This window comes from Xenopus laevis, chromosome 4S (assembly GCF_017654675.1).
Source record: "Xenopus laevis strain J_2021 chromosome 4S, Xenopus_laevis_v10.1, whole genome shotgun sequence".
NCBI lineage: Eukaryota > Metazoa > Chordata > Amphibia > Anura > Pipidae > Xenopus > Xenopus laevis.
The window spans coordinates 52,811,900-52,825,528 of NC_054378.1; the positions used below are offsets into that span (position 1 = coordinate 52,811,900).

At 38.5% G+C, this 13,629-nt stretch overlaps 1 protein-coding gene across 3 annotated transcripts in view; it reads right to left on the reverse strand.

Moving 5' to 3' along the window:
- The window catches only part of znf536.S (zinc finger protein 536 S homeolog), a 299,661-nt gene extending 289,845 nt beyond the window's left edge, over positions 1–9,816 (reverse strand). For 2 of the 3 annotated variants that reach the window (XM_041561236.1, XM_041561235.1), the window contains exon 1: positions 9,207–9,815. The gene's annotated coding sequence lies outside the window, so the exon portion shown is untranslated. Of the gene's footprint in view, positions 1–9,206 lie in introns of all 3 variants that reach the window. The other variant, XM_041561238.1, reaches the window with a different exon arrangement.
- Positions 9,817–13,629: the final 3,813 nt, after the last annotated feature.

A 13,629-nucleotide genomic window follows, 5' to 3' on the forward strand; every position in this document is an offset into this window, starting at 1 on the left:
ATTTTTTGATGTGCGCTGGGTTTCGTGCAATCCCCCGAAGTTGCCTACAAATGACCTACAAAGTACCACAGCTTAGTTGGGTCAACTTCATTTTGACGTTAGTTAGTAAGACATTGCTTTTGTGAATTCTGAATAAATCAGAATATGCCTGACAAGATTTTACATTTTAGGTGACTGTGTGTGGAAAAAAAATATGTAGGTGTGTAAGAATGCTGCCACAACCTAATGCCAATACTTCCATATCATTTTTTTTTTTAATAAGCACACACACATATATGGCTCATTAAAGCGCGTTACATCTTAATACTAACCTGTAATTACCAAAACAAATTAGGCAATCCATTGCAGAATACAGTAATGAACTCGCCTAATATTTAAATATGCAGTATACTGAAAACATTTTTACACATTTGTTAAATTTGAAATTCCAAACTTGAATATGTATCTAAACAAGGTATGCATTATTTTTGTTGAATATTGTATAATTTATATACAACTGATTCTGCCAATATATAGAAAAAGCTCTGTGAATCACCCAGCCTCCAAACACCAGTCCAATTGGCGCAGCTATTTTAAAGCTCTTGCCACTAAAATATTATAATTCCTGCATCAGAATCACAAATGTGACTGTATGCAATAGTGTTGATTGTCATGGAAACCTTTGATAGGTGAGATATGTATTGCACCAGAGTAGAATAATAATTTCCCCAACATTGCACACACTCTAGATAATGTGTGGCACATCATGCTTTTAAAGTCCAACCTGAAGAATCTATTAAATTAACCACTGTGGTTTTTTTTTTTTTTTTTTTTACAGATACACACAATATTATTATAAAACTAGCTCGCAGCGCTTAAATGTGCCGATGTTGTCTTTGTGCTAAATGACAAAGCCCAAATAATGTACGCATTTATATCCTTTTAATGTACCTACTGAACAATTAGCCTAAAACACTTTGATTAATATGCTGTTGCTCTGGCAAACACTTAAATGCAAAGAATATGTTAGTAGGAAAAAAATATTGACTGGCTTGATAATTAACTTTTCTGTAGGAGAGGGAGCTACAATATTTACAAAAGCAAAAGCATATTAGCCTGTGTACATTCGTAGGTCATTAAGGTAAAGGATGTCATATTTTTAATCTGCCATCTGAAAAAAAGCATGACACTTCTCTTGCTTATGTCTGATGCATATCGGGAGTCTGATAATGTCACTGATATGGCACACATTTAAAACAAATATGGCTGTAGCCTAACTGCTTCGCAATAAATGGACAGTTATCTTTTTGAATGGAGACTGTGGATTGTGCACATACAGAGAAAAGTAGGCGATGTGATTTTTTAAATATGTTTCCGTGCTATTCCTCAGATCCTTCGCTGGCTATAAATGGCACAACATAATTTTAAATGAAATTTGCAGCGTATGGACCACGTTGCATTAGCACAAATATATGAGACACCCAATACTATTAGCAACGTAGCAAATGATAGCTTCAAGCAATCAATATTGATTTTATATATACCGCATCATAAATGATTCAAAAGAAGGAAATGTCTTCATTTAAAGCTTCACCTAGACTAGCTGAAGAACAAAGTACATGACCAGGTAACTGCCCGGGCACCAGTAAATTTCACAGAAGCTTTGGAAAGGAAAGATGCACAATCTGAGATTGAACTCATAACAGAGGTTCTTTGCTCTGCACAACCGTTAAAGTGTGTACTCATCTGGCATTTGAAAAAGTAGCTCTCACTTGATCAAAGTCCACTTATAAGAAAATTCTGATTATAGTCAAAGGATCAGTGATCCCATTAGACACAACTGGGAGCCAAGTAGGTAAATTAATTCCTTCCCCTACAACTAGATCACAGGGGGTCACATTGTTTGGCTGGACACAAGTAGAGATCATCTGCCAATTTGATCGAAAACTGATTATCTCAAATACTTAAATATAGCAAGTATAACAAGTATAGTCCAGAGAGTCACCACATTGCTGCACTGGACTACACTGTTCAGCTCATATTCTATCTGGGTATTAGGGATGCACCGAATCCAGGATTCAGTTTGGGATTCAGCCAAGATTTGGCCTTTTTCAGCAGGATTCAAATTAGGCCGAATCCTTGTGCCTAGCCGAACCGAATCCTAATTTGCATATGCGAATTGTGGGGAGGGTGGGATTTCACGTGACTTTTTGTTACAAAACAAGGAGCAAACCAATTTTTCCTTTCCCACCCCTAATTTGCATATGCAAATTAGGATTCGGATTCGGTTTGGTATTCGGACGAATCTTCCAAGATGGATTCGGGGATTCGAATAGTGGATTTGGTGCATCCCTACTGGGTATAAATATATTTAAATAGATAGTACTAAATAAACATGTAAACGTGTATTTTAGGTCTTTCGATCTAGTGACACTTAATCATGATGTGTCATTTTTCTAATGACTAAATCATTGCGAGGACACAAAACAATCCTTTCTATTCAAACAAAAACATCTTTGTTTTAAAGTTCACAAAATGTATGTAGTGTCTATAAAATACTGACAGGAACGTTTATTAATCTATTTGAATTAAAAATAGAACTGTTATTACAGTTATATTATGTTTAAGCACTGACACACTTTCCATGTAATTCTCAATTTAATACTGATATACAGCACTGAATCACATGAATCATATAACATCCTCATAGTTTTATAAAAAAAAGAAACTCTTTAAACTCCTAGGTCGCCTTTTGATACATATATGCATTGATTAAATATGAAGTTACATTGTATCCACACCCTTTGGCCACACTTTGTTCCTTCATTAAAAAAAAATCATCAAGGCAAAAAAAAACTTGTGTTTGAAAAGCCAGTACTAGAATTCCTTCTATCTGGTAGCAATTGCCTGAACATATTTGACAATAGTCTTAGAGGCACATTTATCAAGGGTCAAATTTCGAATTCATGTTTGTTTTATAAAACTCCCATTAACTCGAAATTCGACCATTCATAATTTATTTAATAAAACGAATTTTTAAAACTCGGATAAATAGAATCAACTCGAAAACTCAAATCGTATTTGATTTGAATTTAAAAAACTCGATTCGAGCTTTTTCTCTGAAAAAAACTTGAATGTCAGGAAGGCTGCAAACAACTCAAAAATGATCCCTGGACCTCTCCCATTGACTTAAACAGCAATTCTGCAGGTTTAAGGTGGTGAATAGTGGAATAAGAGTTCTTAAAGGGCCAGAGTATGATAACTCTCGAATCGAATCGAATGTGACAGTTTTGACCAGAAAAAAATTTAAAATTTGAATATTCTATTCGACCCTTGATAAATTTGCCCCTTAACGTTATCTTATGTTTAAGCACTGACACACTTTCCCTGTAATTCTCAATATAATACTGACACACAGCACAGTATATCATCCTATTACATGAATCATATAACATCCTCATGGTTTTAAAAAATAAAAAAGAAACTCTCTAAACTCTTAGGTTGCCTTTTGATATATAAATGGATTTATTAAATATGAAGTTACATTGTATCCACACCCTTTGGCCACACACTATATTCCATCATAAAAAAGTTTGCAGAATGTACAAGGCAAAACAAATTAACTAACTTGTATTCAAAGACAGAGTACGAGAATTCCTTCTATCTTGTAGCAATTGCTGAACATATTTAGCAATAGTCATAGTGTCAAAAGTAATGAATTCAGCACAAAAATAACTATGAATGAGTTATTTACACACAGAGCTACGATTTTGCTCTGCACATTATCTGCTCTGTTTTAATAATCATACCTATAGGAGAGACTCAAGATATAATGTAACTTGGAAATTTGCAATATAAAGAGTTTAAAAAAAAATCGTGCCATGACAATCTGAACTGATGTCTGATTATATTCCACACTGTTAAAAGAACATAACAAAAATGATATATTTTATTAGTCCTTACATAAAAACAATTCAGACAACATCTTACATCTGTAAACTTCCCACTTTTTTCCAGAGCTTTCAAGACTATGAAAAAAAAGAAAAGATAAAGTCTGCAGAACTACGAGAAAAATGAGTGATTACTACAGATCTGACGACTGATCTCTGCCATGCTGTCAGAGGGTGTGTGAGGGGTTATGATGTCACCATCAGTTTTCCATTTTCGGTTAGAACATCTTAACCCCTCTTCTGCCAGAGGGGTCTGCTGTCATACTCTGCTGACATATTTATTTATATATGCATCATAGCAGACATTTTGTATTTTCTCATCTGTAGATGAGACAATGCACATATAAATATCAAAATAAAAGGTTGAAAAGAGACTCATTCAAGAGTATTAACTCTTGCGTTTCTTCCCAAAAAGTAGCACTTTTTTCCACTAGGCCATTACATGCTTATCTAGTGGAGGGCATATGTTTTAATTTTTTCCATTTCTAACAGTTCTATCGTAGCTAATTGCTGTTTAGCTGGTGCATTTTTTTTTAAAACTGAGCCACAATAATTTAATAATGAGAGAAACATAAAAGAGCAGAGATAATACATGTGCATCAGTGTTCTGACAGTGGAGATGAATATGTTTTAGGCAAAACAGAAACCTCTGCTTTCATAATTCAGAAATGAGAATAACTAGGATTGAGATGAATTTGAGAACGTAGACCAATGATCCCTTGGTAATTAAGAGTCTTTGGGATATCTTTATTAGACCAGGAATAAAAACAGTGGACACAGCTAATGTAAACATCAAAATAAGTAAAAAGGTCAAAGTGTAACAGCTGGCAACAAGTTTAATTTATGCTTCGTTAAAAGGAGCCAAGGCCACAGCGAATTTTAAAAAAGCACTTTAATCTGAAACAAAAATGTCCACTCACATTAATAATGAGTTTAAAATAAGCAAAATCTGTAAAGCTCCCAAGTTTTCACTGATTCTGCATCAATTTAAAAAGCTATGTGAAGCCACTAGCTCTGTCACATCCCAATGTGAACTGCTATAATCAATGTAAATATGTTTTCAATAAAATAGTCTTACAGAATCCTCTGACGTTAATGACCAAGGCGGTGACTAAATTAGCAAAACAATCTTCCAAATGCTTTTCGTTTTCACTGAACCTAAAAATGTTCTATAAAAATATGTTCTGGAACTGAAAAATGCTTTGGCAAAAAAAAGCTTTCGATTTTCCCTTCTATCCCATAATCCAAAAAAACACTGTCTTTTTTTAATTATACAGATAATATGATTTGTAAATTTTATGGGAAATCATATAAAAAGCCTAAAAAATCATGTGTGTGAGTGTTTGTATGTGTGAGTGTTTGTATGTGTGTGTGTTTGTGTGTGTGTGTGTGTGTGTGCTCTGAAATCGATGATAGATAGATAGATAGATAGATAGATAGATAGATAGATAGATAGATAGATAGATAGATAGATAGATAGATAGATAGATAGATAGATAATAGATGGATGATCAATGATAGAGATAGTTAGATGATTAATAGGTGATCAATGATAGAGAGATAGATAATAGATAGATGATAGATAGATAGATAGATAGATAGATAGATAGATAGATAGATAGATAGATGATAGATAGATAGATAGATAGATAGATAGATAGATAGATAGATGATAGATAGATAGATGATAGATAGATAGATAGATAGATAGATAGATAGATAGATAGATAGATAGATAGATAGATAGATGATCAATGATAGATGATCGAAGACAGATAGATAGATAGATAGATAGATAGATAGATAGATAGATAGATAGATAGATAGATAGATAGATAGATAGATAGATAATAGATAGATGATCGTTGATAGAGATAGTTAGATGATAAATAGGTGATCAATGATAGAGAGATAGATAATAGATAGATAGATAGATAGATAGATAGATAATAGATAGATGATCGATGATAGAGATAGTTAGATGATAAATAGGTGATCAATGATAGAGAGATAGATAATAGATAGATAGATAGATAGATAGATAGATAGATAGATAGATAGATAGATAGATAGATGATCGATGATAGAGATAGTTAGATGATAAATAGGTGATCAATGATAGAGAGATAGATAATAGATAGAGAGATAGATAATAGATAGATAGATAGATAGATAGATAGATAGATAGATAGATAGATAGATAGATAGTCGATGGATAGCTAGATAGATAGATAGATAGATAGATAGATAGATAGATAGATAGATAGATAAATAGATGGATGATCAATGATAGAGATAGTTAGATGATAAATAGGTGATCAATGATAGAGAGATCAATGATAGAGAGATAGATAATAGATAGATGATAGATAGATAGATAGATAGATAGATAGATAGATAGATAGATAGATAGATAGATGATCGATGGATAGATGATAGATAGATAATAGATAGATAGATGATAGATAGATAATAGATAGATAGATGATAGATAGATAATAGATAGATAGAAGCCAGGCTGTCAGGCCTTGCCTGTGATAAACCATAGCTCCTGTTGGAGCCCAAAGTGCCACAGGTAGGACAAACCGTGGAAAGGAATCCATTATACCAGCCATCTTTATAGTATAACAGTTACACTGGCTGGAAAAGTTTCATCCTGTCAGACAGTGCAGGTGTGGGTGCGGATATAAGTGAGTGCAGGGTCACATCGCCCTTTCCCATCACGGCCCCTGTTGGCTCCTCAGTTAAAAGACACAAAAGCGGGAAAACAGAAGCAGTGGACTCTGCGCCCACAGCCGGCTCCCCAGCACTGTCACAGAGCCCCGCCCCCAAGGGTACTGTCCTCCTCTCCGCTGCCTCTTATTGTTCAGTCACTGCGAGCCCCCTCCTTGTTTACACACATGCACTTTCGCCGACCACCAGATCCAACTCTCCCCCGGGACCAATAAGGCATAACCCTTTGCGTGCCGGGCGTGTCCCGCCATTTCCCAGGCTGCCTCAGACTGTCTGACCTCTCTTAACTTTACGCCTGTCCGAGAGCGTTGCGTTTTCCCACAGACACTGTGATCAAGATGGAGAAGTTAAGTCTTCCGACAAAAAGATCGCACAGACCGAGCAGCGGCAAATGCAATAAAGCCCAGCGTTAAAATGAGGCAAAAAATAGCAGATAAATAGAGTTTGCAAATACTCATTGGCACTGACAAACACACGAGACAATGATCATGTCTCTCTAGCAAATTAAAATGAAATTGGTCACTCAGCTGTACACAAGTAATAATGTACATTATACGCTGAATGCAATGACAATATCTCTATTATTAATGACATAATTGCGTCGCCTGACAACAAGCAGCGCTCGAGTGAGAAGGTTAAAGGCGCAATAAGCGGCTCCCACAGAGTTGGCCTTGTGTTGTGCGTCACTTTGGTTGGATAGAAAAGCTGACTGAATTGGGCAACTACTGATTCCCCACCGGTGGAAACAAGTGTAAAGATGCCCCCCCCAGCTGATATATTCACTGTATATAGGAGTCTTGTATGGAGAAATAGGGAAAGAAACCCGCTACCAATCAGGTTCTCTGTTGCCAGTGGTACTCTTGTCTTGTGGTTGCCCTCTATACACTAATTAGCGCAAAACGTGCCCCTGTTTTCAGAGTGCGAATCCAATGTACTAAGAAGAGGTACCGCCGCCGAGTGGGCTCTGTAATGAGGGCTAATGACACATCAGCGGCCGATTTCATGCGAGACACTCACAATCCTGGCGGTTAAATTCAGCCAAAAGTGTTTTCATGCACCGGGTCACTATGTAAATATCACTTTATCTCCACAGCACTCCAGACGCTAGTGCCAGACTGGAAACAAAAAGTGCTGGCCGTGCCCCGAGTTGTCACACTTGGTAAGTGCCCGGCAGAACACAATGGGCGCAATTATGCCTCATGCACAGCCAGCTGGGCTAGTATTGGCAGCACACTACTTCTACTTGTTTAGGGACAGCACCTCGGCTCTTTATGTGATGCCCCCGAGCCACAAAAATGCTCTAAATGACAGATGTGACAGTTACACTACACTCGCACAGCTACACAAACCCCCCGCCATCACAATGTGACATATGTAACTTTTGTAAAGATGAAGCGCTAAGTGGCCATAATAATGCAGGGCCACCACCTTGTGCCACTCGCAGCAGATCGGGCAGCACAAGCGCTTCCCGGATAGACAAGGGATCCCTGGAATGTTGTGAGTCAGGGCTGAAATGCCACAGCTGCTGCACAACCTCGAAGTGGATGGATCTGCCTATTGTGTGCCACTCACCCTACAGGGATTAACAGTTATAGCCAAAGTGAACTGCACAGCAGCACAGGTCATCCTGGAGAAGTAGTCTACTGGAAATGGACTGGTTGGACTACAACTCCCTACACCCTCTTCCCCTCCCGTGTCAGGATGTGTCGTTCAGCAGCAGCAGCAGCAGCAGCAGCAGCAGGGATAGGAGTGAGTGATTTGTGGTTTAATGGGGAGTAACAACACAGCAGCCCTTGTTAATCCAGCAGTCCGCTCTCCTCTCACCTCCCAGTAAGTGACCTGTTCTGTGAGTACAAAGCGCCAGCAGGTGCTCCCGTCTCCCCCTCCCGCCCTGACATTTAAATCCTCCCTGAATGTCACCAGGGCTGCTCGGAGCATTGTGCAGGGAGCACAAAATGGCAGGTCTCGGAGGCATTGCCAATCTCTCTCTCTCTCCTTAAGTTTTGGCACACGGGGCAGGCAGGAGGCAATGGATAGAGCTCAGTCCCGGGGTCTGTACTTCTCTCAAACTTTCCCTTGTAACAAACCCCTCGCACTGAAAACTTTCCCTCCCGTAGGAAGTTGAGAGCAAAGCAGGAAAAGAAAGTAACGGTTCTTGGGATCGGGGAAAGCCCCCACACACCCGTCTCCAGGAATCGGCCGATGCTGAATTGTAAGAGCGCCGTTCAATGGCTCCTGTCATTATCTGCTTCCCCTGACAGCCCTTCTGCCAACGTCACTGGCAGGGACATTTAATTCCGCTCTTTATTTTCTCTACAATCAAACAGCAAAGCCAGGCCCCACAGCCACGCTCATAAACAAACACGACAAAACAACAAAAAAGCCCTTAAATCAACACAATGCCAATGAATGCTCACTACTATCCCTCGAACAAACGGGACTTGGATCCTGCTCCCCAAACCGGGCAAGAAACGCACTCACCCCTCACCCAAACACTAACCCCCCGTGAAATGATCACCCCCTTCCTTTTGTCTTGGTCCTTACCTTCTAGCGCAGATCCCCGCTGCATGTGAAGGAGCCTTGGAAAAAGATTGTGTTCAATGAATAATGAGGCATGTCCATATGATTGACTTCATCAGCTTCTGTTTCGCTTTTGGGTAGGAGGAGAAAAGGAGGAGGGGGGTGAGAAGAGGGGAAAAGTGCAGACGGGGGTCCCTACTTGTCCCAAGTGTCCCCAGCTCCTCCCGGGCGCGGGCTACTGACTGAGAGTGAGTCCTTGCCGGCACAATGAGCCCGCTTCATTGATAGAGATCATAAGACATTCCCATCCCTCAGCTCGGACTCCCCCTATCTGGTAGGTGAAATGCATTGTACCATTAAAAAAAAAAAAAAAAAAAAACTCTCCATTGTCGTCTTGGCATAATTCACAGCAAGTAGATAGCTCTTGCGGCATTTAGCTTTGATCAACCACAAGCCGAACCCTTCATATAATAACCTGCAAAGATCATTCGTTTTATACCAAGCCCCAGCTCCCTTGACCTTGGCTTAGGCACTTTCTAAACGCAGCGTTATCTCTCTGAGCCCAGCAGACCTCCAGCTGTTCTTCAACTACAAGTCTCAATACTCCACTGTTGAGGGTCTGTGTGTTTTGGTTGGGGGGGAGTGTGGAAGTTGTAGTTCAGCAACAGCTAAAAGAAGTGGAATAACTAGATATTACTGGGCCCCATAGCAAATTATATATTTATATAGAAATATTTATTGAAAATGTATACGAGTTAGGACCTCTCTTCCTCCTGGGTCCCCCTGCAGCTGCAGGGTCTGCTTCCTCTGTAGTTACACCCCTGGCTGGAGGGGTTCAGGTTGGGAAACCCACATAAGAATCTTTGATTTCCAGTCTGTGGGGCGATCAAAGATGCCTGACAGCTTGGCTGATGCAGAGGGAGGAGGTGGCACAAACACACACATTTGGTGCCCTTACCTGTTTCTGGAAACTATTGCAAGAGTGTGGCTGTTATATGAGAAACTCCTCTCTCAGAGGTCCCTTTGTGCATACAGGGAGAAGGGGGACGAGGATCAGTCTCAGCTCCTGCGTCCAACACAAGTAATCAGTGATCAAATGGTGCTGATCTGAGCTGTAACCTTGTGGCGTATTTAATGTAAATAAGGCAGTTATGGTGCCAATCACAGGCACACAAACATTTAACTCCTGCGCTTCTAAAAGGGGTGGGGTGTAATAGGCTGCTCTGCCAACCCCCTTCACCACTCTCCTGGCAGCAGAGGGTTAATGTCCATTAAATGCCAGTCTGCATTCCTCTCCATACAAAAAAAAAACCCCTGACATTATTTACATGGACTATTTAGAAGAATCTTGAAAACAATACCACTGCCAAACCATTATGAAAATATGATTTTAATTAATCACGTAGTAGGCATGGAAATTAGCATACGGTAATTAAACTTACAGGGGGAAAACGTCATGGTGGTTCTCTGCCTTAGAGGTTTTGGAATAATCATTAAAATGAGTTTGATTTTCAAACCTATAAGTTAAAAAATAATAACAATAATACAAAAAAAAAAACTTAAAGTGGATTTGGGGCTGATGGCAATTTTTGGAAAATAATGTGTGCAGAACAAACAAGTGGTGATATGACTGGAGCAGTGGGGTATTGCTAAAGATGGGAAAGGAGGGGGGTGCTGGAAAAAATGCAATTATGGATTCTGTGTCCCATAGTTTACAAAAGCTGGGTCCTTCAATAGAGCCTTTGTTATGGGATTATATAATGATTGTGGAGTAATTATGGGAAAAAGAGATTTAGTAATAAAAAAAAGTATCAAGATACACCAATGAGATGCTTGTTTCAGTGGGGGACAAAAGCATTGAATGTGACATTACAGTCATGTTAATAACAAAAAGACAGAATCCAAAGGGTTGACAAACAAGAGGGTGTATGTGTGTGTGTGTGGGGGAGCTTGTGATGTGCATGATTAAGAAGAGATGGAGACAGATTGATTATTCAAAATGCCAAACCACAGGGACTCTTAAAACATTGATTCAGGTAAGACTAGTTTCGTCTTGAAGGCAATGAGTTCCCTTAAGATGCCTGGGATACATTTTAAATCTGTTTACTTCAACAATGCATATTAACAGGCTACAAATAGGTTCTGGGGGGAAAAAAACATCCAAGAATATAAAAAAAAGTTGATTTAATTTTAGTTTGTAGAGATCTGTAGTATGGGATCTGAATGTTTTTGTTTCCCCTATATGCTGTGTTTTTGTTTTTTTAAACATGGGTTAATCCGCCCGCTTACATTTATAAATACTGGTTTAACAGTTAGTTACAGGCAAAGCTTTCAAAACTTTAAAAAATTGACTGATACAGTCTTTTATATATACACGTCTTCAGTCTGTTAGTTTGTAGTCTGAGAAAGTTTATGGACACAGTATCATCAAAGCCACCTTAAAATAAAGGGAAAGTTTTGGTTTCTACGCAGGAAAAAAACTTCTGGGATTGTTTCTCCATTTAAGTTTGATGTCTATGAAATTCCTATTGAACACATTGAAAATACACATTTTTTCCCTTTTTCAAATTAGCATAGCAATCACATCAATACTATGAGTATCACTATGGGGATGATAACCAGACCAGTGGGGTGTTCTTCCTTTCGATTCTTCTGGAATCGACTGATTATATTCTGTCTCCTTTTGAATTTGTTTTTTTTTTGTAAGTTAAGTGATTCTTTATAAGTGACAGCAATGACAAAGAGCTAAGGATGGGAATGCAGGTCAAAGGAAGTCGCCATATGGGTTTTAAATAGACACTTTTTATAGGGGATAATAGCTGAGATGTATTTTTGAATTTTAACCCCACTGTCAGCAGCCTAAACATGCATTTTAGCGAAGGATTTACCAATTATCATTAAATGTTAAAGCAGCCTATTCTCCAGGGTTCAGTACAGAGAGAGAGTTAGAGTCAGTCAGATTACTTTATATACTGAAGCAATTGCTGCAATAAAACTGATGCTGATCTCATTTTCATACACGGAGAGCTTGTATATCTGGATTCAACACAGTTCATACTTTTCTTCCTAAATTACCAAATAAATACAAGAGCGATTCCTTAGCTGTGGTGGACAAGTCATTAGAAACACAGAAAAAATTACAAACAGATTTGACAGTGAAAAAGAAAAGAGGCTCTGTTGGTAATATAGAAGTTTGTTGCCAAATAATGTGAAGTTTTGCTTATCTACCTATATAATAAGTGTTGTACAACTAAAAACAGGTCATGCCCACTTATACCACGTTCTTTATGAATATGTTGCAAGTTATAGCTGAACAAGTCAAAGTAAAAGCCCATAGATAAGACAAACACCTCATCAAGGTTATGGGGCTATATTGCACCAGTGCAGTTACCTATAGCAACCAATCAGTTCTTTTTTTTCTAATTTGAAGCAGACTGCTAGCTCTTATATGTTTAAATGTTGTCAACTTTTGGTATGGTGGCGCACACAGTTAAATACATTATTTTAAAGGAGAAGGAAAGCTACCAAGGCAGTTTATTGCCACTAGATTAGCCACAACAGTGCAAGCTAGAACACCATTTTTATTCTTTCGAATGCTTTTCCATACCTGAATAAATAGCTTTAGACACTGTCTCTGTTTGTTTAGGATAGCAGCTGCCATATTAGCTTGCTGTGATATCACTTCCTGTCTGAGTCTCTCCCCGCTCGCTCATAGCTCTGAGCTCAGATTACAGCAGGGAGGGGAGGAGGGAGTAGGAGAGGCGCAAACTGAGCATGCTCAAGCCCTGCATTGGAGATTTAAGCTGAAAACAGGAAGTCTAATACAGAAGCCCATGTATATACAATTGAAGGAAAGAAATGTGGTGTTTCTTTTGACAGAGGACTCTGACCTTTCTGATAAAACTTACTTAATTTTAGCCTTTCCATTAATGTATGTGCAGCTACCATTTAGTTGTGAATACTGAATGTAATGGAAAACAAGCATGAGCATAACTGTAATTTTTTGCTGTGCTACCTACTACATACAGCAGTCCTTTGCAGTTACAGTTATACTCCATCTGCTCTATTTTTTACCAACATGTCTAAACTGGAATTCACGGCTATGTATTATGTATGGGACCTGTTATCCAGAATGCTCGGGACCTGGGGTTTTCCGGATAATGGATCTTTCCGTAATTTGGGTCATGATGCCTTAAGTCTACTAAAAATACATTTAAACAATAAATAAACCCAATAGGCTGGTTTTGCTTCCAAAAAGGATTCATTATATCTTAGTTGGGATCAAGTACAAGCTACTGTTTTATTATTACAGAGAAAAAGGAAAAAAAAAAAATTTGGATTATTTGGATAAAATGGAGTCCATGGGAGACAGTCATTCCGTAATTCGCAGCTTTCTGGATATCGAGTTTCCGGATAAGGGATCCTATACCTGTATCACCCTATACTC